Consider the following 27,538-nt stretch of genomic DNA (forward strand, 5'->3'; position numbering starts at 1 on the left):
TAAGTTATGGAGTAATCCTCCTGGTGTTGATCTCAGCTATTCTTAGGTATTGATCTCATATTTTGTTGCTTTATATCCCCCAGATGAATGCAATTTTTCTATGTCTATCCCTCTCTTTCTGACTCATTTCGCTTAGCATGATACTTTCCATGTTGTACCACTTGTATGTAAATTTCATGACTTCATCTTTTCTAAGAACTACATAGTACTCCATTGTGTAGATGTACCAAAGTTTCTTTAACCAGTCATCTGTTCTTGGGCACTCAGGTTTCTTCCAGTTTCTGGCTATTGTAAAGAGTGCTGCAATGAACAAACAAGTGCAGATGTCACTTCGACTACACATTTTTGCCTCTCTGGGGTATATTCCCAGGAGTGGTATCGCTGGGTCAAATGGGAGCTCAATTTCTAATTTTTTGAGAAACATCCATACTGTTTTCCAAAAGGGCTGAACTAGTCGACATTCCCACCAACAGTGAAGGAGTGTCCGTTTCTCGCCACATCCGCGCCAGCATCGGTTGCTTTCGTTCTTTTGAATGTGGGCCAGTCTCTGAGGTGTGAGATGGTATCTCATTGTGGTTTTGATCTGCATCTCCCTGATGATTAATGATGTAGAGCATTTTCTCATGTGCTTTTTTGCCATTCGGATTTCTTCTTTGAGAAAGTTTCTGTTCATTTCATTGCCCCATTTTTGGATGGGGTTGGATGTTTTCTTCTTGTGGAGTTCCACCAGTATTTTGTATATTCTTGTTATCAACCCCTTGTCAGATGTGTATTCGATGAATATCCTTTTCCATTCTGTAGACTGTCTTTAGTGGAGCAGAGACAAAACTCAGGGAAAAAATCACAGCCGGGATATAGAAGAAATAATTGTATTACATAGAAAGTAACACAAAATGTATACTGTATGGTGGGGGTGGGGAACGGGAAGGAGGTCCTGGTAACATATGTTTAGGGAAAACTGTCTGAAATTTAAATCATCCTGAAGTTTTGAAAGCCTTTTATACAAAGGACTTTTCTCAGGATCCAGGAAAGCCAATGAGATGCATGATTCAGGCCCAAGCACAGACAGATCCCTGAGAGGAGAGGCAACTGAATCCCCTGGAGAGAAAACACTTTCATATGTAGATAATCAAATATCATTGAACACAGTTAAGAACAGAGTTTTCTCTCTGCCTTTATAATAATTTTTAGTTACTTACTGAAAATTATTGACCATTTTAACCAATGACAGTGCTTCATAGCAAAGTGAGTTTAGCGGGTCCTCATACTGTGCTCAGAAGTCTTATATACTTTGTGTGGAATAATCTACTCGATTACAGAAGACTTTTCTTTATAGCAGCAGATATGATAAGATATCTAAAATGAGATTGGGACAGAGAGACACTATAGAATTTAAGGCACTTGCATTACATGTAGTTGATCTTGGTTTGATCTTAAGTACCACGTATGGCCTCTAAAATACCACCAGGCGTAGCATCTGACTGTAGAGGCAGGAATAATCCCTGAGGACTGTTGGATATTACCCAGACAACATACACCACACCCCTCCCCACAGAAAAAAAGATTGTAAGATTGTTAAACTCCTGGCATATATCAGAAATAAGTCATTCTGAATAATATTTTAACAATTTCTTAAAATATTTCTTGTAGGATAACTGGAGCCATAGCTCAGTGGTAGGGCGTTTGCCTTACGAGCGGCCAACATGGCAGACCCGAGTTTGATTCCTCCGCCCCTCTTGGAGAGCCCAGCAAGCTACCGAGAGTATCTCACTATGCCAAACACAGTAACAAGAAGTCTCATGATGGAGATGTTACTGGGCCCACTCGAGCAAATCGATGAACAACGGGAAGCCTGAGACCGAGACTGAGGCCGAGATTATTTATAATTTCTTAATTAAAGGGTTATTTGTATTCAAACCAATAGTTTTATTATGTTTAGCATTACAGTATTTCAATTCACAAAAGTATACAACCCTAATTTATTTGTGTGTGTATGTATGTTAGATTTTAGTGTGAATATTAATTGAGCATTCACTTTAGGAACTTTTCTCCATATTGAATGAACAATACTGACTCTTGAAGCTGTTATTTATTTACTTATTTGCATTTTGTTTTGGGGTCACAGCTGGTGGTGATGAGTCTGTTTAATATCTTTTCAACAAAATAATTAAAACCACTCTACTTTATTGCTCAAAAGACAACATGAAAGAATATCAAGATATAAAAAATTATTGCTTTACTCAAACTCATTGATATTTATTTAAAAGAAACATAACATTAACCTTCTTTTAAAACTATATTCAGGTTTCTATAAAACCCCAACTAGACTCTATAATAGCAAAATGTCTTTAAAATTTGGTTCAAAAATAGTTTCAGAAATATTTATTTTTACCTATTTTCAGTGTCATGCTAAATTAAAGATGAATTTAGTACTTATGGAGTATCCTTCAATAATATAATTCAAGTTAATATATAATAATAACTTAAAAAACTCAGGAAAGCCCTGCCATTCTAATACCATTTAATGTAAAACATTATTTCAAAGACCCTATTACTAGTCAGTACTCAGTAATAATTCTTAGAAAAGAGGGGACCTGTATTTGTTTTATAAAATGTTTAATTTACAAAGAGGTCTATGGGTGATAACAAATGTATATAAAATTGTATATTATCTGACAGATAACTATTTTTTAAAGAAACAGTGAAATTGGTCTCTTAATTTATTAAGTACTTCCATATACTTTCCCTAAAGATGAGTTAATCAGACATGAGTTGCTCCTCTCTGGAATACTTTATAATTACACATGAGCGATAGCACAGCGGTAGGGCGTTTGCCTTGTACGCAACCAACATGGCCGACCAGAGTTCGATTCCTCCGCCCCTCTCGGAGAGCCCGGCAAGCTACCGAGAGTATCTCGCCCGCACGGCAGAGCCTGGCAAGCTCCCCGTGACGTATTCGATATGCCAAACACAATAACAACAAAGTCTCCAATGGAGACATTACTGGGCCCGCTCAAGCAAATCAATGAACAACGGGAGGGCCTTACTTACTAAGTTTTAAACATAGCATGAAAACTGGAGGCTTCTTTATTCAATTTATAGAAGGTATGTCTGGTACATAATATGTATCTAAAATTAATATGTATCTAAAATTTAGGGCATAGATTTTTTACAACTTCAAATATATATATATATATATCACATACATATGATATATATATATATCACACCTTGTGGTATTTAGTTAGTGCTTATACTGGCTCTGTGCTCAGGCTTCAGTGAGGGCTTTGGGTGCTATGGACATAAGTAGACATTTTTAAGACTATTAACGTTAATGATATGAGAAGTACTCAAAATTATTTTCTATATTAATTTCATTAGGGTGATAAGTAAAGAGGATAGCAAATAAGTGACCAAGATATGAAATGTCTGAGCTAGAATAAGAATTTATTTACTTTGCTGTCACTTTACAATATGCATATCACTCTAAGCCAACATTTTCTTTCCAATAACATTATTTTATTCTGCAGTCACACTGGCAGTTCTTAGGGCTACTTACTCCCTATTTTTTGCTCAATGACAATAATCTTAGTGATGCCTTGGGAACCAATATAATATCATCTTCATGCAAAATAAGTACCATACCTGCTGTACTGCTTCTTTGTTCCCAACTATTACCTTCTTATCAGAGTATCACATGATTTCTATTTCCATATTTAATAAAAAATGAAAGTATGACAGAAGGAAATGAGCAAGGTAAATTATTTTTATTTTTATTTTTATTTATATTTATTTATTTGCTTTTTGGGTCACAACTGCTGATGCACAGGGGTTACTCCTGGCTTTGCACTCAGAATTACTCCTAGTGGTGCTCGGAGGACCATAATTGAACCTGGGTCAGCTGCTTGCAAGCAAATGCCCTACCAACTGTACTATCATCCACCTCCCAGTTAAATTATTTTTATAATTATTTTTGTTTGGGGCTAAAACAATAGCAGGTGCTGGATTGATAGCACAGCGTGTAGGGCATTTGCCTTGCATGCAGCCGACCCGGCCAACTGGAGTTCAATTCCTCCACCCCTCTCGGAGAGTCCGTCAAGCTACCGAGAATATCTCGCCCTCACAGCAGAGCTTGGCAAGCTCCCCATGAGGTATTCAATATGCCAAATACAGTAACAAGTCTTGCAATGTTACTGGGCCTGCTCGAGCAAATCGATGAACTATGGGAGGATAGTGTTAGTGCTGGTGCATTATTTTTGTTTTTGATGAGAAACTTAAAATTTAGGAATAATTGGAATTGCTGTACTATTCAACACATTTTTTTGCACAGATTGTGGCCTTTCAAATGTTCTCTCCAATAATTAGTTTGAAGGAATTTATATATTTATCATATAGCGATATGAGGGCAATGTGGCATGTTGTGTAACATAGTATTAAACAACAATAGAGTAACTAGCTGTCTACACATAGCACACTTTAGTAGAAAAAGTACTAAATATGGTATTAAGACATGTAATAGTTGCTAGGTGCTCGTTTCCTATTATTTAACAGGGAAATGTTCCTAAATGTCCTCGCTGGGGCCCCTTGGAGGGGAGCGGGTTGAGCTTTCCTCCCCGCGCCGACCAGGGCTTCGACAGCTGAAGACCTCCAGGACCAGCCAACACCATGCTGAGACCACTCTCCGCACACATGAAGGTACTGGCAGAGGGACAAAACCACACGTGGTTCCGGGGCCGAGATCTCCAAGCCTACTCGGATCGGGGCTGAGCATCTTCCACCCAGATCCTCCAAATTCCAGTAGGCGGGGGTCACACCCACCAACTGGCCCCCTGGCACCGTGTAATCCCATCAATGGCCAAGACTCAGAGACTATAAAAACCAGCTCATGGAACCGGGACATCTTATTATGACATCTCATTATCTCATTTCTGCTTTGGACAAACTGGCAGGCTACCGAATGTAGCCTGCCCACATAGCAGAGTCTGGCAAACTCCCCGTGGCGTACCCAATATGCCAAATACCAGTAACAATGATGGGTCTCATTCTCCTAAAGAGCCTTGAATATAATCTCAGGGCTAGGATGAAAGAGACGTTACTGGGGCTTGCTCAAGGCAATAGAAGAATAACAGGAAAATGTTCCTAAAAAAATATTTTATAATCTACAGTAGCATGAAATCTATGTACTTTACCATGAATCTATGTACTTTTTTTTTAACAAACTCAACTACCAATACAAGTATCCAACAAATAACGAATACCACACAGAACTTGAAATATGACTAACATTATAAAAGTATGGATGATATGAAAAATGAATAATCATAGAAATGATATGTCAGGAAAGGAGCCAGTTGTTATTCTGATTATGCATGTGGGGGTAAATATCATTTCCAAAACTTCTACTGCTTCAAAAAATGTAAAATATTAATTTCACTTGACCTTTAAGCATTAAAATGAAAACCACTTTCAAATGTTTTTGCCTTATCAAAAACAGACACTCATATAGGTCTTCCACAAAAATGAAATATCCTACAATGAAATTTCAAAGAGAAGGGTGTAATAGTATTATAGAATATAGTAAATTGGAGAGACCAAAGGATGAAGTGAAACTCATTTTATTTAATATTGAATTGAAATGAAAGAGAATGTGTTTAATCCTTTGCAATTTACACAGAAAGACCTCAAAATTCATCCTCAAAATAAAACATTACATAGATAATGTGCGCTATTTATTGCCTATTTATTGCAATTGAAAAAATACTGACTGAAAGGTTAATGCTAGAGTACTATGGCAAATATTTAAAAGAAAAGCACAACAAAAAAACCAAAAAACTTAAGGGAAATGGCAAAAGAGAAATTGCGACTGGGTCCTTTGAATAGGTACTGATTCCTGTATTCCTGTATTGTATTCCTGTATTTTTCTCCTTTTACTGACTATAGGAAGATTTTCTAGAAAACATGTAAGTGGGATCGAAACATCAATTTATCACTTGGATAACTAAAAATTAATACTCTTATCTGTCTAAAGAGAGTAGTTTGTAAATCAAATCATATTGTTGTAAAAAATATATTTTAAACATATCTTTTAAAACAATATATAAAAACATAAAACAATATATTAGACTAATGTTGGGACAGAAAAAATCACATATTAAATACAGTATTATAAATGTACAAATGTGCAATCTATATGTAGTAATATATTTAATTTTTCCTTTTTGTTGTACATTAAAATGATATTTTTTTGTAACAGCAGCATGGTGATGAGAAGATCACATCTTCTATATCCAGATGTACCAGTCTCTCCTGAATTCACCGCATTAGAATTTCTGTGACATATTTCTGGCTCTCACTTGGATGCTATTCAAATATTTTAAAAGAACATTAACATCTGGAAGGCTTAGATAAAGATTCTTCTGACATGTAAACTAATTTCTTCTCCTAGAAATTTGTATCCTCTTCAAAAAATGAGAGCCATGCTGATACTTTTTAGGTCACTCAGAAATAGTTTGTGAATTCATACAATGGGTAGAGAATGTGAAGTCTAAATTTCATTGGGAAGCTAGCCTGAAAGCCTCCATCCGCTCCACTTTGTTCCAAGATTCCCTGTTCTGGTCTTGCACTTCGTAAAAGAGGCTATTTCTCAGAGCACTAGAACCAAATGCATGTTTTTCTAGATTGTTTGGGAAAGATTATCTATATAATATATAATATCATGATCAAAACCATCCTGTTGTTCATCGATTGCCTCGAGCAGGCCCTAGTAACGTCTCCTTCGTTCTAGCCCTGAGATTTTTTAAAAAGTGCCATATTCAAGGCTCTTTCAGGGTTAGGAGAATGAGACCCATCATTATTACTGGTATTTGGCATATTGGGTACACCATGGGGAGTTTGCCAGACTCTGCCGTGTGGGCAGATTACATTTGGTAGCCTGCCAGTTTGTCCAAAGTAAGGACGAGTTAATAAGATGTCGGGGCGCGGGAGCTGTGTTTTATAGTCTCTGAGTGTTGGCCGTTGATGGGATTACACGGTGCTAGGGGGCCAGTTGGTGGGTATGACCCCTGCCTACTGGAATTTGGAGGATCTGGGTGGAGAATGCTCAGCCCCGATCCAAGCAGGCTTGGAGATCTCAGCCCCGGAACCCGCATGCGTTTCTTCCTTGGCTGGTACAATATATTAATTGTATAATATATTATATATATATATATATATATAGAGAGAGAGAGAGAGAGAGATTCAAAATTGATAAAATTGATGTTAACCAATGTTTGGACAATGAGGAATATTTGGATAAGAAGAAATACCTTAGATATTTGATAATGACAGTAATGTGTCATCAGTACAACACACTGGAATTATGTCTACCTGGTAAATGAAAAAATACTATCCAACTGGCCTTCCTTTGATGTTATTTTCTAACTCTTGTAAAATAGTAAGAAACTTGCATTATTCCATTTAAATTGTAACTTTTCACCCAAAGAACAAAAAGGTGCTTATCTAAAACATTGTTATTATTAATGGTGGGCTAGTTTGGCATTGCTAAAGGAAAAATGAGAAAGTAGGTGCTGACAAATATCCAAAGCACCACACCAATCCAGGAGACTCAATAATAAAAATATGTTACTATTTGTATTTGCAAATGGATTCTAAGTTTGAAGGATTTTAGAGATGTGTGTATCACCCTTGAAAGTTTAAAACACACACACAACAGCAACAACAAAAATGTTTAAAACACAATATTTCTGAAATGTGGAATTTTAGAGACAAGATCTCTATTTTGAATTATAAATATGATTATTTTCTAGAATTCTGTCCTCAGCATTTTAGTACATTTGTGTTTATGAAATAGCATTTGTCAATAATTTTCCTGCATCTTTTTCTCATGTGAACAGACACATGTATTTATTTGAATTCCTCTGCAAATATTATGGAACAAAATGTATTACGGTCACTCTGGGAGAGAATTTTGAGCTGGTAAGTGTCAGGCATGAAACTTTATAAGTAATAGTAATATAAATAACGAAGCCTTAAAAATTGTGTCTGTCATAGAGATAGGAGGCAGAATAGAAGGGGGAAGAAAACTGGGGACACTGGAGGAAGAAAGTTGGCACTGATGATAGGATTGGTGTTGGAATATTATATATCAGAAAACAATCGAGAAAATTTCTGTAAGACATTTTGACTTAAACAAATAGCAATTGAAATTGCTAATAAAACCAAGCTCCCAGAAGCGCGCATGGCTGCATTCGCAGCCTCACTTCATCTTATTGTATAGTTCTCGCTCTCAGAAAACCTGGCAGGCTACAGAGAGTATCCTGCCTGCACGACAGAGTCTGGCAAGCTCCCTATGGCGTATTTGGTATGCCAAAACCCAGTAACAACGATGGGTCTCATTTTCCTCACCCTGAAAGAGCCTCCAATGTGGCACTCATAAAATAAAATCTCAGGACTAGGACAAAGGAGACATTACTCGTGCCTGCTCAAGGAAATCAATGAACAACAGGATGACAGTGATACAGTGAATAATAAAAATTTAGGTTTTAGCATGACCATGTTCTCTCTGTGAGTTGCTGGAAGTTGCCAACAATCGTTGGGGCTGAGTTTCAGTTGGTTGACAACAATCCCCACACTTTTGCTTTTAGCTTTCTAACATGAATCTGCCTTTATTTTCACATAACCACATTCTCTCTTTTCTTTTTTGTATAGACACAGGAAGATGGTTAATATTTTGCTTTTATTGCTTGAATTGACTCCGAATATTATTCACTCCTGGGCATCTGCTTTCTCAATTTAAGCCTCAGTTGCCCTTAGTTTCTAGCACCCCAAACACAGGGTTTCAATGAGGGACTGAATGGACCCAGGGCCAGCTGTGAGCTACCCTGACATTGAAATAGGCCAGGCCAAAGTGCCATGATACTCAGCTATAAATTGAGAGAATGGTCATGGACAAATGCTGTCATAATCCAAAAGTAAAGCCAAAATTAGGACCCTGCTAGGGATAGGAAAGACTAATCTGGCCTGAACACTGTAATATGAGATCTAGATGATCCCAGGAGAGTAATTCTATAAGGTTAATATATCTCTTACTGTGTCCATAGAAAATGATTAACATTATGAACGTTTATATATTTGTTGGACAAGGAGAGGAGAAACATACCCATGGGATTTTGCTCTTGGGTGGGTCATCCTGTTGAATGAGAATCTGCAGCTTTCCCTGAGGGAAGGATTTTATCCCTATTGATTTTGACCACACCTATATGTAAACTCCAAATCCTCATGCTTTGGGATTTAACAAGACTTAAGAGTGGGCTGGGGTGGGGGAGAGGGGAGAGAAGGAGTATGAAGAGGAGTGAGAAGAAGGTTGAAGTGGGATCTAGAAGGAGAAAGAAGTAGTATGGGGGAGGAAGAAGCAGGAGGAAAATCAGAGGAGAATGGAAATGGGAATGGAATAAACTGCAACTGACACCAACCAGCCTGGCCCTCCTTCCTTTCTTTGCCTGTCCATGGCCATCAGCCTCCCTGGGGTGGGGGAAGCAGCCCGAGATTACACCGGCAGTGGAGAGAGAGAGAGCCTCCATGGAGGCCCCTTATTATTTTATTTAATAAACACACAGTTGCTAATCACCAACAAAATAACCCATGCATATGTGTAAAAATGGAACTGTAAAGGATTTTAACTTGTGAAAACCTGTAACTTTACTCAACCAATACCAGTAGATTTAATTATTGTACATTTGTATACATCTCAAATCTACTAGTCACCAAATTACTAGAACTACTATTAATAAATATATTAAAATATCTCAGCTGCTATTACCATTAGATGAGATTTTTAGGAGTAACAGAAAAATCTTTGGTGTAATGGTACTTGAGAGGGAAGAAAGAGTGCAATAAAAATGACAACAGATAGGAATAAGTTTAAAGGATTAATAGTTGTTTATAGAAAAAATTATTAAACATATTTGCTACATTTTACTCAGAATATTAGATAGTTTCAAAATGATTATACAGAAAGTGAAAATTTTAAAGGTAATATGTTCAAGATATAGCAGGCAAAAAATGAAAGATTTTATAACCAAAGACGTGGTCCAGAAATAAAAGGACTCTAAATACTTGGAAAGTAAGCTAGAAGGAAAGATTAGATAAATTCTGAGCAGTAATGGAATACTGGAATTGAATCAAATTGCAGAGTAAGATGAATATACCCAACACCTGAGAATCATAGATTACAACCTATTTTTCTTAGATAAAAGCAGTGTTATTCCAGACATTATGTTAAGATATTTTTCCTAAGACCAAGTATGAAGAACTAACACATTATTCTTCATTGCTTTTCTAGCGGAGAGAAGAACCATCTACCTCAAATGGAAGCTCGATACTTGACAGCTAATATAATCCAATTAGCACAGCACTAAAGAAAAATCATCTGCTGTATACCTAGATTACTTACTTAGAAGATTCTAAAGTGTACTGAATGACATGGAGAATGAAATCCTACCATTTGGCCATTTGAACAGTCTTAGATATTTCACTGTAATTACTATACAAACCCTTCACTTACCCCTGACTTTCTAGTGTCAGCAGGCTTGCAGTGTTGGCAATCAGCCAATCTTTGGAATTGCTTCTCTGAAGGCAAAGACATCCCACTGTGCTGTCAACAGCTGCAGTCTTCCAATGTACCATAAGGACTGCATTAGATAGGCAAAAATCCCAGACTTATTTGACGGCTGCTAAGCTGCTCTATCTCTGAAAGTGGCATAATGATTTGCCATTGAGTTATTTCATAATAATATTGCTGTTCTCTAGAAATGATTAACCTATCTTAAGGCACAATTTAAAAGCAAAGATTTTTTTCCCGTTCAAACACAGTAAGTATAGATGCTTATATTTTGTATTCCCCTATACTTATTTCCTAATAGACTCACTTCTTTCAAGTCTAATAGTAAGTATCATTATAATTTTAAATCATATTGCTGCTTATATTAGAATTGTTATATTTAAGAGTTCACCTTTTTATCGCTGTTAGGAAACACTGCTATATTCTGGCTATTTCAGCATATGAATATTTCAGGCAAAATATGACCTCTCCTTTTTATTCATTTTGAGTGTGCAGATACTTGTGCAAAAATATTTCTATAGCTTACATTTTACTAATGGAATTCATTTGTTTACTTGTCTCCCATAAGATTTATTCTGGGTGTAAAAACTCCCATTTTCCTGTCTGCATTCCCAAGATTTATTCTAATAAATTTCTATCACCAAGACAAAAAGGAGGTATATGATAAATGATTATACTGTGACTAAAGAGTGAATATCATTTCTTATGGTCTAAGCTAATCTAAAATGTGATACTCCATAAAGAGTTCAGGGTAAAGGCAGGAATTTAAACAAAAATATATTGCAAAGAAAATGTGCTTACTATGCTCTATTTATTATTGAATGTCTGGCCATGAATAGAAGACACTCCAGAATTTATCTAGAAAATATATGTCATGAAAATTAATTATGCTTTTTTCAGAGGCTTATCGCACCCCATTTTCCTTTTTAATCTTACATTAGCACATTTAAATTTACTTGCTCTTAAAAATCTTTAAAACTATGGCACTCAACTTCCCATGAGAAACATTAATATGAGGGCCAAAAGTTCTGAGTCTTTTGAGTATTCTGAAAAAATGTCTTAACAGTAACTAAGTAAGAGAAATTTCTATGAAAGAGGTTCAATTATTATTTGTATAATAATCCAAGTTAAGTGAATATTAAACTGTTTCTAAAACAGATTTATATTTATATGTACATACACTTATACATACAAATCACAAATCACAAATCATCCTGTTATTCGTCGATTGCCTCGAGCAGGCCCCAGTAACATCTCCTTCATCCTAGCCCTGAGATTATATTCGAGGCTCTATAGGAGAATGAGACCCATCATTGTTACTGGTATTTGGCATATTGGGTACGCCATGGGGAGTTTGCCAGACTCTGCCGTGTGGGCAGGCTACATTCGGTAGCCTGCCAGTTTGTCCAAAGTAGGAATGAGATAATAAGATGTCATAATAAGATGTCACGCGGCCGCAAATGCTTTCTGGGAGCTGGTTTTTATAGTCTCTGAGTCTTGGCCATTGATGGAATTACACGACGCCAGGGGGCCAGTTGGTGGGTGTGACTCCCGCCTACTGGAATTTGGAGGATCTGGGTGGAGGATGCTCAGCCCCAATCCGAGTAGGCTTGGAGATCTCGGCCCTGGAACCCGCGTGGCTTTGTCCCTCTGCCAGTACCTTCTCGGCCTTTTGGCTAAGATCAAGTGTAGTATCTGTTCTTATGCATAGGTCTATATCATATGATATTTAAACTTCATATTATGTCTGCCTGTAATAACTCCTTGCAATGCATATACTTTGCTTTTGACTTGCTTCATTTCCACTTTCTAATAACACTCATAGTGGCAGTTTTTAATTCCATCGAAAAACTCTATAACATTTATGGCCATGATCCAGAAACTCAGAAATAAATCTTTTATAAGAGAGCAACACGAGCAACATGCCAGAGATGTTCATGGAATCCAAAGTCACGATCCAGTTAAAAAAAATAGCTAAATTAACCTCAGGTGTATCATCATATTTAAAATTTTAGAATTCCTGGAGTGCACGCCATGAATGCTCTTACTCTATACCACTGATGTACCAAGACAAGGACACAGGGGTTTAATGGCTCCAGGGTGAAATACAACAACCTTCACACAATTTCCTGTGAGGAAACTTTTTGGATAATTTTTTACAGATTGTTCATAATAAGTAATACAAAATAAATTATTTGTAGGTCCTGCTTTGGGGGCAGGCTTTGGGGGTCGGGGTGGAAACATCTAAAATACAGTGGTGGGAAGGTGTAATAGTGGTAGAATTGTGTTGGAATATAAAATATAATGAATTATTGGAAACAACTGTATTAAAATAAAACTTAAAAAACTATAAATGGTTCTGTTTTCTTTTAATCATGATATGGTATATTTATATAAATCAATTAGATACATCTTTATGCTGATATATATTCAAATTTGTATATGTATGTTTATTTTCAAATAGCGATTGCATTATTAAATTATTATAACTAAATTGTTATAACTGAAGATGCTAATAATAACAGATGGTCCCGGATGATATTGCTCCTAAATCTCATTCCTAATATTTTAATCACTAGAGATAACAATCATTGATTCATGGTTTAAAACATAGTCTCTTATAAAAATTACTGAGACCATTGAAACAATTCATTTTATTGTTGATTCACAGAAAGAAAATTTGAGTGTACATTTTTTTTTCAGCAGGGGAAGAGAAAGTTGTGTCGCATCCATTTCCAGGGTTTACTTTTGACTTTATTCGCAGTAACTACTCCTGGTGGTGCATAGAAGATCATATTCATCACTGCGATTTATCCAGAATTTGCTGTATGCAAGACATGTGTCTTAGTGTCTGTACTATCCCTCTAGCACTGAAGACTGTATTTTCCTGCTGTATATGAATTCCTAAGTTTCCTTGATGTCATTTTAGATACCACATGAAAAGGCCTCAGAATCTTTCAGTCAATCCAGAATAAATAAATAACCTTCTAGTTTCCAATAATAAGTGTCACATTTAACTAAATATTTGACTATATTTTTTGTCATTGGAAATGGTATTTCTGCTCTGTGCATTGAAAATGCACTCAATTGGATCCCATTTCTGGCCAAAAACTTTATCAGTATTTTTGTTGGTTAGAAAAATTACAACCTAATCCATGACTCTTAGTCTCCCATCAGGTTCAGATTTTCATTTTATTTTTTTAATATGGTTTAGGAAATAAGGCTATAAGTTTAAGTTTATAGTATTGAGGTAGAAAGTTACTGCACACCACTCCTATGAAGTGATCATGACCCTCCAAACTGTCCTATAATACATTTGGTCCTATCTTCCTCGCTCATGTTCCCCCACCATTTGTTGAAGGACAGTTTTAATTTTGAACCATAGTGTTGCCTCACTTTGACACCACAAACACGTTCTAGATTTTCCAACTATGCCTGGTCCACCTCATTATTCCTCCCTCCCTCCTACACAACCTATTATTCCCAGATCTGTAATCCAGTATCAATCTGGCAATGGTCCTTCCTCTGAGTTATTTTTCTCAATATGATACCCTTCAATACCATCCAAGCTGCTGTAAACCAAATGTCTCTTTTGTTTGTTTTTGCTGCATTGGTTGTATTTCATTGTGCTAGTATTTCATTTTCAGTATGTGTGTGTGTGTGTCTGTCTGTCTGTCTGTGTGTACACAACTTCTTTATACATTCATTTGTTTTTAGCCATTTGGGTAATTGGCTGTTGTATTAAGATCGTCAGTAAACAGATATGTGTATATTTTTGAATGGATGTTCTATTTTTTGTGTTTGGGTGTAGATTTCTAGAAATGGGATAATTTGGATCATTTGGTAGAACCATTCTTACCTTTTAAAATAAGTTATGTGTGTGATATTTCAACATATGTGTGGAGCCATTGTTAACCTGAAATAATAATTTTTACTGAAAATGGTCCAAAGTATTAACAAAACTAACTTATTCCCTGTTTCAGTATCTGAGAATATTCTTGAGCACTGACAGAAATTCTGACCTTATTCCAACCATAAACATCTGAAAACAAAGGTATTAAATATTTTAGCTTTCATTGTCAGGTTTACTTCATCTGTCATCACTGAAATAAAATGAAAATACCTTAAAATAAACCTTCTACAATGTTGGTGGAGGTTACTAGAATGTTTTGATATTGTATACACACATTTATAAACATGACATACTTGCCTTCCTTACTCCTGTAGTGAAGTCTGGACTTATTTATAAAATGCAATTATTTTAATATTGAGGTCACATACATCAAAGATGAATAACCTAAAATACCAACAAAGTTGGCAGTTTTGTATTAGTTTTGAGATATGATAGACCAGAAACTGGACTGTATTCAGGCCTGACTTCCAGAAAGTACTTTGCCATTGAATGTATTTGAGTTACTACTGACCCGAGCCTAATGTAAAGCAATGACCTAGAAAAATTTCATGTTCAGTAGCAATTAGTTCTCCACTGCCTGTGCTTCTTTGCTCTTCTTGGAGCACCTGACATTTTAAAGAAATTAGAAGGCATCTGAGCCTGTAAAATATACTCTATATTGTTACTCAATAGACCTGAACTTCTGTGTTTCAGCCCACATAATAAAAGTTATCAGAACTGACCACAAATTTCACTGCCCCCTTCTTGAGATTCAAATATAACTAACCCTATGCATTGACAAAGATTAAAAATGGCAGTTAGCTAGAATTTCAGAAGCCCTTTTCCCATATGTAAAACTTATTTTCTAAGACTCTATGACTGTTCAAAACTTCTACATCCAATGCCAAATTTCTGTGGCAACTTATCAAAGTCAAAACTTATAGGTACATATTTTTAAAAAAGAGGCTAACACATGGTAATATAAACAATCATGAACAAGGTGCGAATGTTGTTTACCAAATTCTATGAGAGTTCATTTAGTAAAAAACAAATAAAAATAATACAAAGAAAGAGAAACAAAAAAGTTCTTCTAGCATATTGTCTTACTGGGATATCAAAGTTTGGAATCCTGCATAATTTAAGATTATGTATTTCCTCAGGGTACTGAGAGTGAATATAAATTCTGAAGCACTGATAGGAATTTTTGTCAGTTTAATATTTTTCAACCCTAAATTTGTAGAATTATACAATAATGTATAATTTCCCCAATGGTGACTATCCAAGTTATTGTTACTGCCTATCCAAGTCCCATTTATAATTCTACCCAAACACTGCCCCAGGTTTGAAATCATTATTAGATTCTTCAGAGTGCACCACATTGATCTTGGCATAAAAAGCATGGGTCCCCCTCTAGAGTACTTTCTTTTTTGGCCTATCTTATTGATGGCAGAAATGTGTCCCTTTCAACTGAATAAATTTGGAAGAACACTAACAAATTGAGTATATTTTTAATCCTGAGTAAAGGATTAATAATAAATTAGCCCTTTTGTGTTTATATTTAATCACTTACCAAGTGCCTATTAAATGCAAGAAACTTTTAAGAAGATATTTGGAGGCAAATGTTACTAGGTACTGAATCCTGCCCTCTATATAAGATCATATATGGTTTGAGATATTTCAGTCTCAAAATTTCCTGTAATATGTTCCACCCCTACTTGTCTACTATAATATGATTTTGGTGCTCCCTCAACATGGGATTTATTTCTCCTCTTTCTTAAAGGGGAAGGGTTTTTGTTTTTGGAGCCACACTTAACTGTGCTCAGGACTTAACTCCTGAGTCTGGTGCTGGCTCTGTTCTGTCTCTGTGCTCACTCCAGGTGGTGCTTGGGAATCATATTCAGAGCCAGCAACCCAGTTGGAGGCAACTCTCTAACCCCCTCACTACCTCTCTGACACTATTTCTCCTCTATCTAATTTGGGGCTGGCCTTAGTGTCTCATCAGAAACTACGTCATAACAGAAATTATGTTATAAGAAGTTTTGGAACTTTTGCAAGGAAGTGTTTTCACAACAGTACATTGGAAATTGGCCCTAATCACTAATGTTCAAGTCATGAGAAATCTGGTTTGAGTAAATAAGTAACCAACTTGCTTTTTCCCAACACTGGGGAGTCAAAGAATTCAAGATATTTAGGGCTAAAACAGGAATGCCTTAGGCAGACTGGGACAAATAGGGTACCCTAAAAGAAACAAACAACAATTTTAGCAATGTTGACAATTGATTGACCTAAATTGATACCACAGCGGTAGGGCGTTTTTGCCTTGCGTGCAGCCAGCCCGGCTGAGGAGGGTTTGATTCTTCCACCCCTCTTGGAAAGCCTGGCAAGCTACTGAGAGTATTCAATATGCCAAACACAGTAACAAGAAGTCTCACAACGGAGACGTTTACTGGGCCCGCGCAAGCAAATCGATGAACAATGGGAGGACAGAGACAGAGACAGAGAAGTTTCCAGCTAGAATTCACCAAAGGCTATGTGAGTGAGTTTTTCTGGAAAGCCTTCAGTTAACATCTTAATATAATCTCGTGAAAGATTCTATGGAGGAACTCACAAGCCAACTGAATAATCATGACAATAAAATATCACTATCCAGACAGATTGTAACTTGTAAAAGACAATATAAATAATGGATAACAATATCAAAACATCTTATTATATATTATATATGTTCTACAAATTACTGAAAATTAAGATTTAGTACTATTATCTGAGAAATGTGATAATTGTCAGAAGAGTTCTAAATAAATTGTTCATATTCATATTAAAATAAAGATACATAAATAATCCAGGCTTTTAGACCTGAGCATGAAAAATTGCAGAAGGGAAACTAAGGTGAAAATACAGGTGATACAATTGAGAAAATAAATATCTTATATAGTCAGTATGAAAAAATTAGTAAATGAAACAAAATTAATTTGAGAATCACAAACTGGAGAACTTTGATTACACTAATTTGGAAAACAATGGAAAAGCATTGTCTTTCTAAAAGACAACTTTCAGAAAGATTGATCTAACAGGATGGGATTCCTGAAAGAAGTCAAGATTTTTCCTGGAAGATCAGGACCACCAGCACCTGAGATTATTATAGAGTGTGAGGCTTGAATCAAAACACTAAGCAGATCTTCCACATAGAATTTCATACTTATCAGACTACTTTTTAATTAAATTTTGAGTATAAGAGAGAAAGTTTCTAATGACAAAGTTTTATATTCAAACCTTGTTAAAATATTGCAATGAAATAGTAGGAGGTCATTTGAAGCAGCAGGAAACTAAAGAATGGGCATTTCTCGGGTGTTAATCATATGGTATTCATTTTCAATCCAGACTGTGATATTTAAAGAAAGTTCTCCTTCCAGTAAAAATCTACTGCCTCCATTACATCACACAGCCTATGCTATTCAGGTGTGTTCTTTCAGGGTTTAGTTTTGTGAAAAACTCTCGGGGTCACTGAGGCTGATGAAAGTCTTCCAGAATGACATTCAGTTATTTATTTTAAAAAAATCATAACAGACAATGAGAAATAAAAAAAAATCTAAGGAAATGTCAATGTCACGTGTTGTCAATCAGATATTGTAGGGCTATCTATTAATAATATCAAGTACATATACAATATATATAATGGTGACAACACGTATGCTAGATGTTGGGAAATCAAAATCTAGAAACAAATGTGAGGCTTTCAGCAAATTCTAAATAAGAAAATCCCTGTCACTGTCCTCCCATTGTTCATTGATTTGCTCGAGCGCGCCCAGTAGCGTCTCCATTGTGACAATTGTTACTGTGTTTGGCATATCAAATATGTCACGGGTAGCTTGCCAGGCTTTGCCATGCGGGCGAGATATTCTCGGTAGCTTGCCGAGCTCTTATTATTTTATTATTAAAAAACGAATAAACCCTGGAGCCAGAGATACTACAATGGAAATATGCTACCTTATATTTTATTTTTGACAGCACATAATGGTCCCCCTGAGTACTGCCAAGAATGATTCCCGAGAGTAGAACCAAAACAGGTGTGGCCCCATAGCCAAGCCAATAAAAGGAGTGGATCTGACTGAAACTTAAAACATTGTCTTTTTATTTGGGATATTAAAAATGCCCTTTTTAGAGAAAAAAATCTAAATATAATGGTACAGAGATAGCTAATGCAGGGCAGAGAGATAGTACAGAGGTTGAGATACATGGTTTGCATAGAGCTAAATGTTATTCAATTTCTTTTCTAAAATTTATTAATTTATTTTTGCTTTCTGGATCACACCCAGCACTGCTCAGGGGCTACTCCCAGCTCTGCACTCAAGAATTACTCGTGGCGGTGCTTGGAGGACCATATGGGATGCCAGGGATGGAATCCGGTTGGTCATGTGCATGGGAAATGCCCTACCCACTGTACTATAGCTCCAGTCCCTCTTATTCAATTTTGGCGCCAAATATGGTGCCTCCAGCAATGCCCAGAGTGATCGTTGTGGACAGAGTTCTACTACCCTTTTTCACATCCCCAAAAAACAAAAATAAACAAACTTCAATGTAAGATAGCTGATGCTTGATTAGGGTAAAAATGGAAATATTCTCTGTTAGAGATTTTAACAACTGAAAAACTACTATACATCAAATTCAACCCAATAGTCTTTTCTTTCCTATCAGCACCAGTACTTTACAATTAATTTTTTTCCAACAAATCCTTCTTGTTGGTTTACATACGAAATAATATTTCTTGCGTAATTTCTTTTACTCAATGGTGAATAAAACTGAATATTCACCATTGACTAAAAGAAATTATGCAAGAAATATTACTGAATATTCACTATTGACTAAAAAGTCTGGTAAGACAAACTAGTAGGAATTTTTTAATTAAAATTCCATTGCTAATAATTATTCAAATAAATTTATCTAATCTTTTAGAAACATTTTTTAATTAATGTTGATTTTTATATTGTTGAATGGTACATCTGTCAAAGAAAAGTCACTCTGTGGATATAAATGTATCAAACCTAAAAGGTAACATTCAGATATTATCAATTATTATCACAGTTTTTCAGATGGCAAAACAGACTGCTGAGAAGTTACATGACTTGCTCAAGGTCATGCAATTGATCTACAGGTGCAGCCATGCTAAGACTTTAGAGATATAATGTCTGATCCAGCGTCAATGTAAAAACAAAAAGTAATGTCAGAATTTGTGGTCTGCTCTGGTCTATATTTGTACTGCACTTTCCCATTATACAAGTTTATTTCTATTTCTATTTTCAATGGAATACATAAGAATAGCAATTTTGATTATATCTAGAATCCAGAAATTACAAGTTAAAAGGCATTTAAATCAACTCATATAACCCCCAAGTAAATATATTAAAATGAAAATGTTACAGAAGTGAAATTGGAAATCATTTGGTCTTTGTACTTGAGCTTTCCTGGATAGAAAACTGGAATATTCTAGGTATAATTAATGTAAAAAAAAGACAAAGTAGCATTTCAAATATGCATAAAGACAAATGCATATATTTAGAAAAAGATCTTTAAAACTATGAACAGGGCTAGAATATTTTCTATTTTCAATTATCTTCCTGTTTTAAATGCTACTTTATATTATCTCTCCAGCCCCTAAAGTGCTAGTTTAATTAAACATATGTGTAGCCATATGTTGTGCCATAGATAATTTTGAATGACAAAGTTCATGTACTTTAAAAGCATATTTTGTAGAGAAAGAGAACAACACCAAGAGAGAATTTAGTGAATTCAGTTAACATGTTAAATGTATATGTAAGACCCTGGTTTAATCCTTTGCACTGCAGAAAAAAAAATGAGGATCAGAGAGATAGTTTACTGAATAAAGACACTTGTTCTATGTACAACTACCCTGGTTCAAATCTTGGTACCACATGTGGTTCCCAGAAGACTACCAGACATAATCCTGAGTATAGCAAGCTCTGAGTACTGCAAGGTATGGGAAAAAAGGAAGCAATAAAATTTTATAAATCAAAAGCTTTAGTTATTTAAGAAATTTTACGTAATTAAAAGAACTTAATATAAATTAAAATATTTAGCAATCTAAATAAATAATTTTAGAAGTATGGAATTTAAAAATTATTAATGCCTTCAACAATAAATCAAATATAAAAATCAAAGAATGAGCAGATTTGAAGAGATGCTTCTTCAAAGAAGACAGGCACATAAAAAATTGTTCACCTTGATTTACTGTTAAAAAATTTTTAATCAAAACACAATGAAATGCTGCTTTTACTAGTATACTTATAATTTAGTTTTATGACAATACAATAAATATATCAGTCAAAAGCAACTGAATCTTAAAAGTTATCCTTGAAGTTTCCCAGGATTATGAATTCTTGACTATATATTAAATAGAATTAAAGTTTGGATAATCATTGGTAAATGGACAGAAATGGAATCCTACTTCATCCCCACAATTTTCCATGCTCCCATGAATACAGACATCAAAAATCCAGCAAACTCCACTCAACATAAGTAGAATTTTTAGTTCCTTGATTCTCTTCCTCAAAGTACCCTTAACTAGCTTTGTCAACTTATCATTATTATTTTTCTGCAAAGTGCTATTTTTCCCACTTTATTTAAACATCATGATTTACAAAGCTGTACATGATGATTTGTTACAGGCATTCAATATTCCAACCCCAATCCCACCACCACCTGCTATCCACCATTGTCTGCATTTTCCCCCATAGCAGGTCCACAATAATTTATTTTTACATTGCTTGTATTGTAACTTAACTCATTTATCTTAGCAATATTTTATCATATTGGTAGAGAAGGGCTGGAGCCATAGTGGGTAGGGCATTTGTCTTGCATGAGGTAGACGCGGGTTGGATTCCTCCATCCCTCTTAAGAGAGCCCAGCAAACAACCGAGAGTATCCCGCCTGCACGGCAGAACCTGGCAAGCTCCCTGTGACATATTCAACATGCCAAAAACAGTAACAAGTCTCACAATGGAGACATTACTGGTGCCCACTTGAGCAAATCAATGAACAAGGGGAGGACAGTGCTATACTGCTACTGGTATATTTAAAATCCTGAAAAATAACATGTGCTAGTCAGGATATGGAGTAAAAAAAAAAACTCTCATAAACATTTGGTGGTAATGTAAACTGGTTTTGTTTCTATGCAAATGGGGGAGTTCTTAAAAAACTATAAGTTGAAATGTTGTAGAATCAGTCCTAGGAATTTGTCCAAAAATTTGTCAAAAAAATGTATGGAAATATTTGTATCCCTATATTCAAAACAGTTTTATATACAATAGTCTAAACATGGAAACCTAAATGTTTTTTAATGTATGATGGAATAAAAAAGCAGCAACATATATGTTCAATAAAATACTTTTCTGTTACAAGAGGTAAGAACTTCTTTTTGCTATAATATAAATAAATCCTGAAGCGGTTAGGCTATGCTAACTATCAGAAACTGAAGGCCAATTATTGGTTAATTTCTCTTATATGTAAATAACTAAAAAAATTGGTAGTAAAAAAACCCTCAAAATTGCAAAAAATATGGGTAGAGTAGAGTAAGGACGAGGGATGAAAGATGTGAGGGCGTATGATGAGGGGAATGGTACTGGAAGTGTAGTGACATGTGTATTGAACATTTGAATTTTATCTAGAAAAGTAAAACTTCACTTCCAAAATTATATATAGTAAATAAATGGAAAAGGGCAACATTTAAAAAATATATATCACTACATTTTATAGTAAAATAATGGTAACAGGATCATTAATATAGGGATACTGACATTATTAATAAGATCAATTGTGCCTTTAATAATATGATATTGAGTAAAAAATTATCACCTGCTTAAAACATAAACACATACGAGTAACAGTATTATTATTAAAAATTATGAGACACTACGTGCAAAGTGTCTCATTCTATTACAGTTTGCTCATCTTTATTTTAAGTAGTGAGTAGATGATTCCACTGTAATAATATTCTACTAGGCATTCATATTTCCTGATGAAAAGTTTAATGCCACGTACACATACCAAGATAAGTAAATTTTGATTTCTGTGAATCAATGAGGTAAAAGAACTATTTTAAATTCACTAAATTAAACTAAAATATTCCATGTGTTGAAATCTTAACCACAAGACAAAACTGTAGGAGAAAGCATTGCATACCTTTCTCATTAAAAAGCAAATCAACTCAGTTGTGAACAGAGTTACTATAATTTCATGCCCAAGGTTCAGTATCTGCATTGGAAATGTTTAATTTGGGATCAGATAAGCTTAACGGGACTCTTGTTGAACATTCAATTATAGGAGAATTTGAAAATAAATGAGGCAATAGGTTAAGGTTAAAATGAAAAAAGAAGAGGATTCTCCTGTCACAATGATTTCAAATAGAGGTCTGACTTTGCAAAAGGCAACCCACAATTATGCATGTGCTTCACAGGAATTTAAGAGAATGGAAAACACTCTTTTTCAAAAGTCATAATCTAAGTGCTTGTTTGAAGGTAAAGAATTGTAGAGTCATTTGAATTTCTTTAGTGTACTCAATTATTTCTTTAGTTTATACAGTGTCTTCAAGAGCCTGCCTCAGCGATAAACTAATATTTGGATTCTGGTGTCAGAATACCTTGAAAAGCAAGCTAGTAAATCACAATAATGGAGCTACTGAGCCACAGGAACTAACACAATTCAGTTCATTTTAGTGAAGAGAAAGTCAGGGTTTGGGGTTTAGTTTTTCTAAGCATTTCCACATACGCCATTTCACCTATTTTCATAGCAGCTTTGTGATGTGGGTAAGTAGGATAACAACACACAGGGAGCATCTAGATAAGTCACTAGAGGACACAGAAGACTCAAGGACACCAAGATTCCAAAGAGGCACAGAAAACTCAGAGGTGTCTCTGATGATGGATGACAACAAATCAAGTAATATATACATAGAACATTCCCAGAAGACAATTGAATGGCAAGTCCCATGGCTACGACTATGAGATATGGTATTTGTGCTATCTAGCATTTATTTATTTTTATTTATTTTACTTTATCAAAGAATGTGTGAATAAAATGAGAGTAAGAAAATTATTAACAGTTTCTTGGAATTCAAATATGCAACAAACAAATAAATTATTGTTAATAATAGCATTAAGGTTGGTGGTAAGATTTTATTTTTTTCTTTTATTCATTTATTTCACTTTTGAAACACTGGTTGTGCTCAGCATTTACTCCTGACTCTGTGCTCAGATATCAGTCCTGGTGCACAGGGCACCATTTGTTGTAGCAGAGATTCACCCTTTTTCAGCTATACAGAAGGCAATTTCCTTACCTGTTGCACTGTTCCCACGTCCCAAGTGCTAAGACTTTCCTGAAAAAATAATTTGTTTTATGCAAAATTAACTTGGACTTGAGATGAATACCTTAGGATTTTTCTTTGATGACATAAATGTCTAACTCAAGGTCATTCGAAGAGACTAGAAAGTTAGCTTACTCTTTCAATGCTATATATTCTCCTATTGTTTTCCAGCTCTCTTCTTGCCACATTTTAAGCTAAATATAAAAAGCCTTATTTTCTCAGCATAACAGAAGAAAATTAAATGAAGTCATTCGGTAACATTCAGATCATTAGTTGTTATGAAGTACGATGAAGGAACACTCTGCCATTACTCTCTTGAGATTTCTAATCACTGACAAACTGGCATTTACTCCTTCATATGTGACCCACTGGTGTTTGCACTGTGCAAGATCCGTGAGTCAAAAATGCCTTAGCAAATTAAGACATAAATGCTACAGTACCTATAAGGGGAATTTTTTTACTTTATTGGAAATAAAGTACATGGTGAAAAAACCTGTATTGTTGAAAATTAGAAAGAACATTTTAATTTTTATGTATTATTTTTAAAAATAAAATTTAATATCAAAGGACAACTATATTTCACTATCTTATCACATAAATGTTTTCTGAATTTAAGCACTAGTCCTTGGAATCAATTAACCAGACATTTGCAATAGATAATCTCTTGCCATTTCCTGAAAGGAAGTTTCATACGAACATGTAATAGTCTAGAATCCATGGGATATCTTCTAAATAATTTTCCTGATCTGCAAACTATGCACAGTTAACTCTCCTCTGCTCCCTTGGTGTCTTGAAAGTAGAAAGTGTATTTTATTTCTATTTACTCTACAGCACCACATGTATTCAAGGAATAATAATCGAGAATTTATCATTCATACCATGCTTTTTGCTTCTTAAAATAATCAATACTTCCTTATAATCTTAGTATTTCTCTCCTTCCCCTTCTCTGTCATCCCGAATGATAGGTGATAATAATACTGAAAAGGAAAATCTAAAATGAGGTATTGGGATATTTACATATAACCATAATGTAATTTTTACTTGTATGCTCCCAACTTGATATTTTAATTCAATGATATTAGGACCTTGGTCCTTATTATTTTACTGTTATTTGCATTATTAAGAGATAAATTGATTTGAACAGAGAAACTAGATAAGTTACTTAAGTTACAAGGTAAAAATTAGAGTGCACAGGATGGAGAAAAAAGCCACTTACCTTGCTAAGTTACCTGGCTCTGATTAATTCCCGACAACTTATATGGTACTCTGAGAACTACCAGAAGTTCTCTATCTCTGAGCCCTTATACAGGTGCTAATCCTTACCACTAATCAGTTTGGCTAAACTCCCTCTCCCAAGATAGAAAAATATACAAATGTATATATCATCTGACAATTTAGCTAGCCCTCTGCATAAAAATAGTCATAATAAAATCTGATTTTGCAGATTATTAGGGAACTCTCTTGATATATATATTTTAATCAGAAGTCTCTAAAGGACAGTCATTAAAGTCATGTGATGTATTTGCTTGTAATTTATATGAACAAAGGGTGACTTTTGATAATGCAAATTTAAATATATAATGTTAATTTTACACTTTTCATTGTGCAAATTCAAAACTATAATTTTTTTAAATTTACACACAATAAATTTTAAATAATCAGAAGTAATATAATCTTGCATTAATATCATTCTAAAAATACTTCTCTAAGTATAGGTCCCCAAATAATCATCATAATTTAATCCTCCTTTATTGACAATGAAGTTTTGAGGTTACTAGAGAAGAAGAATTATCCATTATAACTCACATTTAACACTAATTATATCATGCTTGCTCTATTTATAGTTTTATAATTTAAAATAGAGTACTAAACCATAATTATAACATTCATTTATCATTTTCTAAGCATAAAACATTAAATTTTATTTCAGCATAATAATGACTTTTTAATTGCTACTGTTTCTTTGAAATCCAGGTCACCAAAGCTATGATAGCACGTGAGTGGGTTACTGAATCACCTTTTAAAGATTTATGCACATCTTTGAAATTCTATTATATTTGGAATTTATGCCAGACACAGTAACAACAAAGTCTCCAATGGAGACGTTACTGGGCCTGCTCGAGCAAATCGACGATCAACGGGAGGGCTTTTACCTTTACCTTTACCTTTAAAAATTGATAATCAAAAGCATCTTAAAAGAAAGAAATATTATTGTTCACGTCATTATCCAGACTACTGTAAAAGACAGCAGAATCATAGCTTTAAGAAGGATCATAACAGGTGGGAAAATAATGCTACATGAAATTATTATTTCAGGTTGAAAAATCAACGTCAGGGTCATTGAATCTACAGACTACGATTGACACATTAGATTTAATATTATAGAAAGTGTACAGGCTGAGAACACATGTCAGAAGCCTGGATTCAATCCCCCATAACACACAGTTCACAAATACCACTAGAGCAATGAGCACAGAGCTGGGAGTAGTCTTAGGCACCATTGTGTTTGGTCCCCTCAAAATAATAAACAAAATAAACTATAAAGTGCAGAGAACTACCACTGAAATAATTTCTTCCTTTATCTTATTAATTCTGTGCAGTTTAGTCATTCCATTTCATCTCAACAAAAGACAGTTATTAAGAGAGTAAAAAAATACAATAAGAGCTAATTTTATTGGACTTTCATTCATTGTAAACGTCTAAGAATGTTAAAATATATAGGTCAGTCAAAAGAGGGAGTTCAGAAAAAGTTCCTGTAGTCCATACCTGCCTCCTTCTGAATATGATATTTATAAACTTTTAAACCTTTTTAAAATGTGTTTTGTTTCCTTTTGTTCAGGTGATGCCCAGCAGTGCTCCTGGTTCTGTGCAGGCTCAGGAATCAGTACTGGCCGGGCTCAAAGTACCATATGTGGTTCTGGGCATCGAATGCATAGCTGCAAGCAAGGCAAGAGCCATAACTGCTATACTCCTGCCCTATAAACTTAATAATTTCGATCTCTATCAACCATCTACTATTTAGAGTTCAGAAACATCATCTTCAAAATGTAATACAATGACTCAGTCTCTCTGTGATTGGGTCCTCCAAAGCAGAGCTCAGGGCACTCCTGCTGATTCCCAGCCCAATGCTTTAGGTGCCACGTACTGTTGGGAAATTGATCTCAGGAACTCCATATTCCAGGAACATAATACCACCCTTAGAGCTATCTCTTGGCCCTTCAATCAGTCTCCAGAGTTGTTAATCAAACCCTTAAACAAGTCCAGTCTCACTGACAACAGCTGTTCAGGAAAGACCCAAAAACATAAAAGGGTCACATTCGTTCCCCCCTCACTCATGTGCTAAAATATGCACCACAGCTTAAAAAGGATCTTCCAAAATTCCAAATAAAGGATTCTTTCAGAAGAGGGCAGCTAACAATTTTAAAAAATGAGTATTTTCAATTTAGAAATAGAATATAAAACACTAAATTTCAAAGAAGTTTGATAAATTAAACTGCTTAGGAAGTACACAACAAAAAGAAAATCTAAGCTGGAAAATTTCTTCTGTTAGTTTAAGCAATGCAGCGAGACATAAAATGATGACTCAAGAAACTAACAGCAATAAAATTCAATTTGGACTTGACACTGGCTATTGATTCACAAAGAAGCTCTA

The 27,538-nt window shown here is 34.9% G+C and overlaps 1 protein-coding gene and 1 pseudogene across 1 annotated transcript in view; one reads left to right on the forward strand and one right to left on the reverse strand.

Annotated features, from left to right (window-relative positions):
* Nucleotides 1-27,538, reverse strand: part of LUZP2 (leucine zipper protein 2) — a 398,937-nt gene that overhangs the window by 306,385 nt on the left and 65,014 nt on the right. The window lies entirely within an intron of this gene.
* LOC130016807 (uncharacterized) lies at nt 12,275-12,384 on the forward strand (annotated as a pseudogene).

Source organism: Sorex fumeus, unplaced genomic scaffold, assembly GCF_029834395.1.
Source record: "Sorex fumeus unplaced genomic scaffold, SorFum_2.1 ptg000007l, whole genome shotgun sequence".
Classification (NCBI taxonomy): Eukaryota; Metazoa; Chordata; class Mammalia; order Eulipotyphla; family Soricidae; genus Sorex; species Sorex fumeus.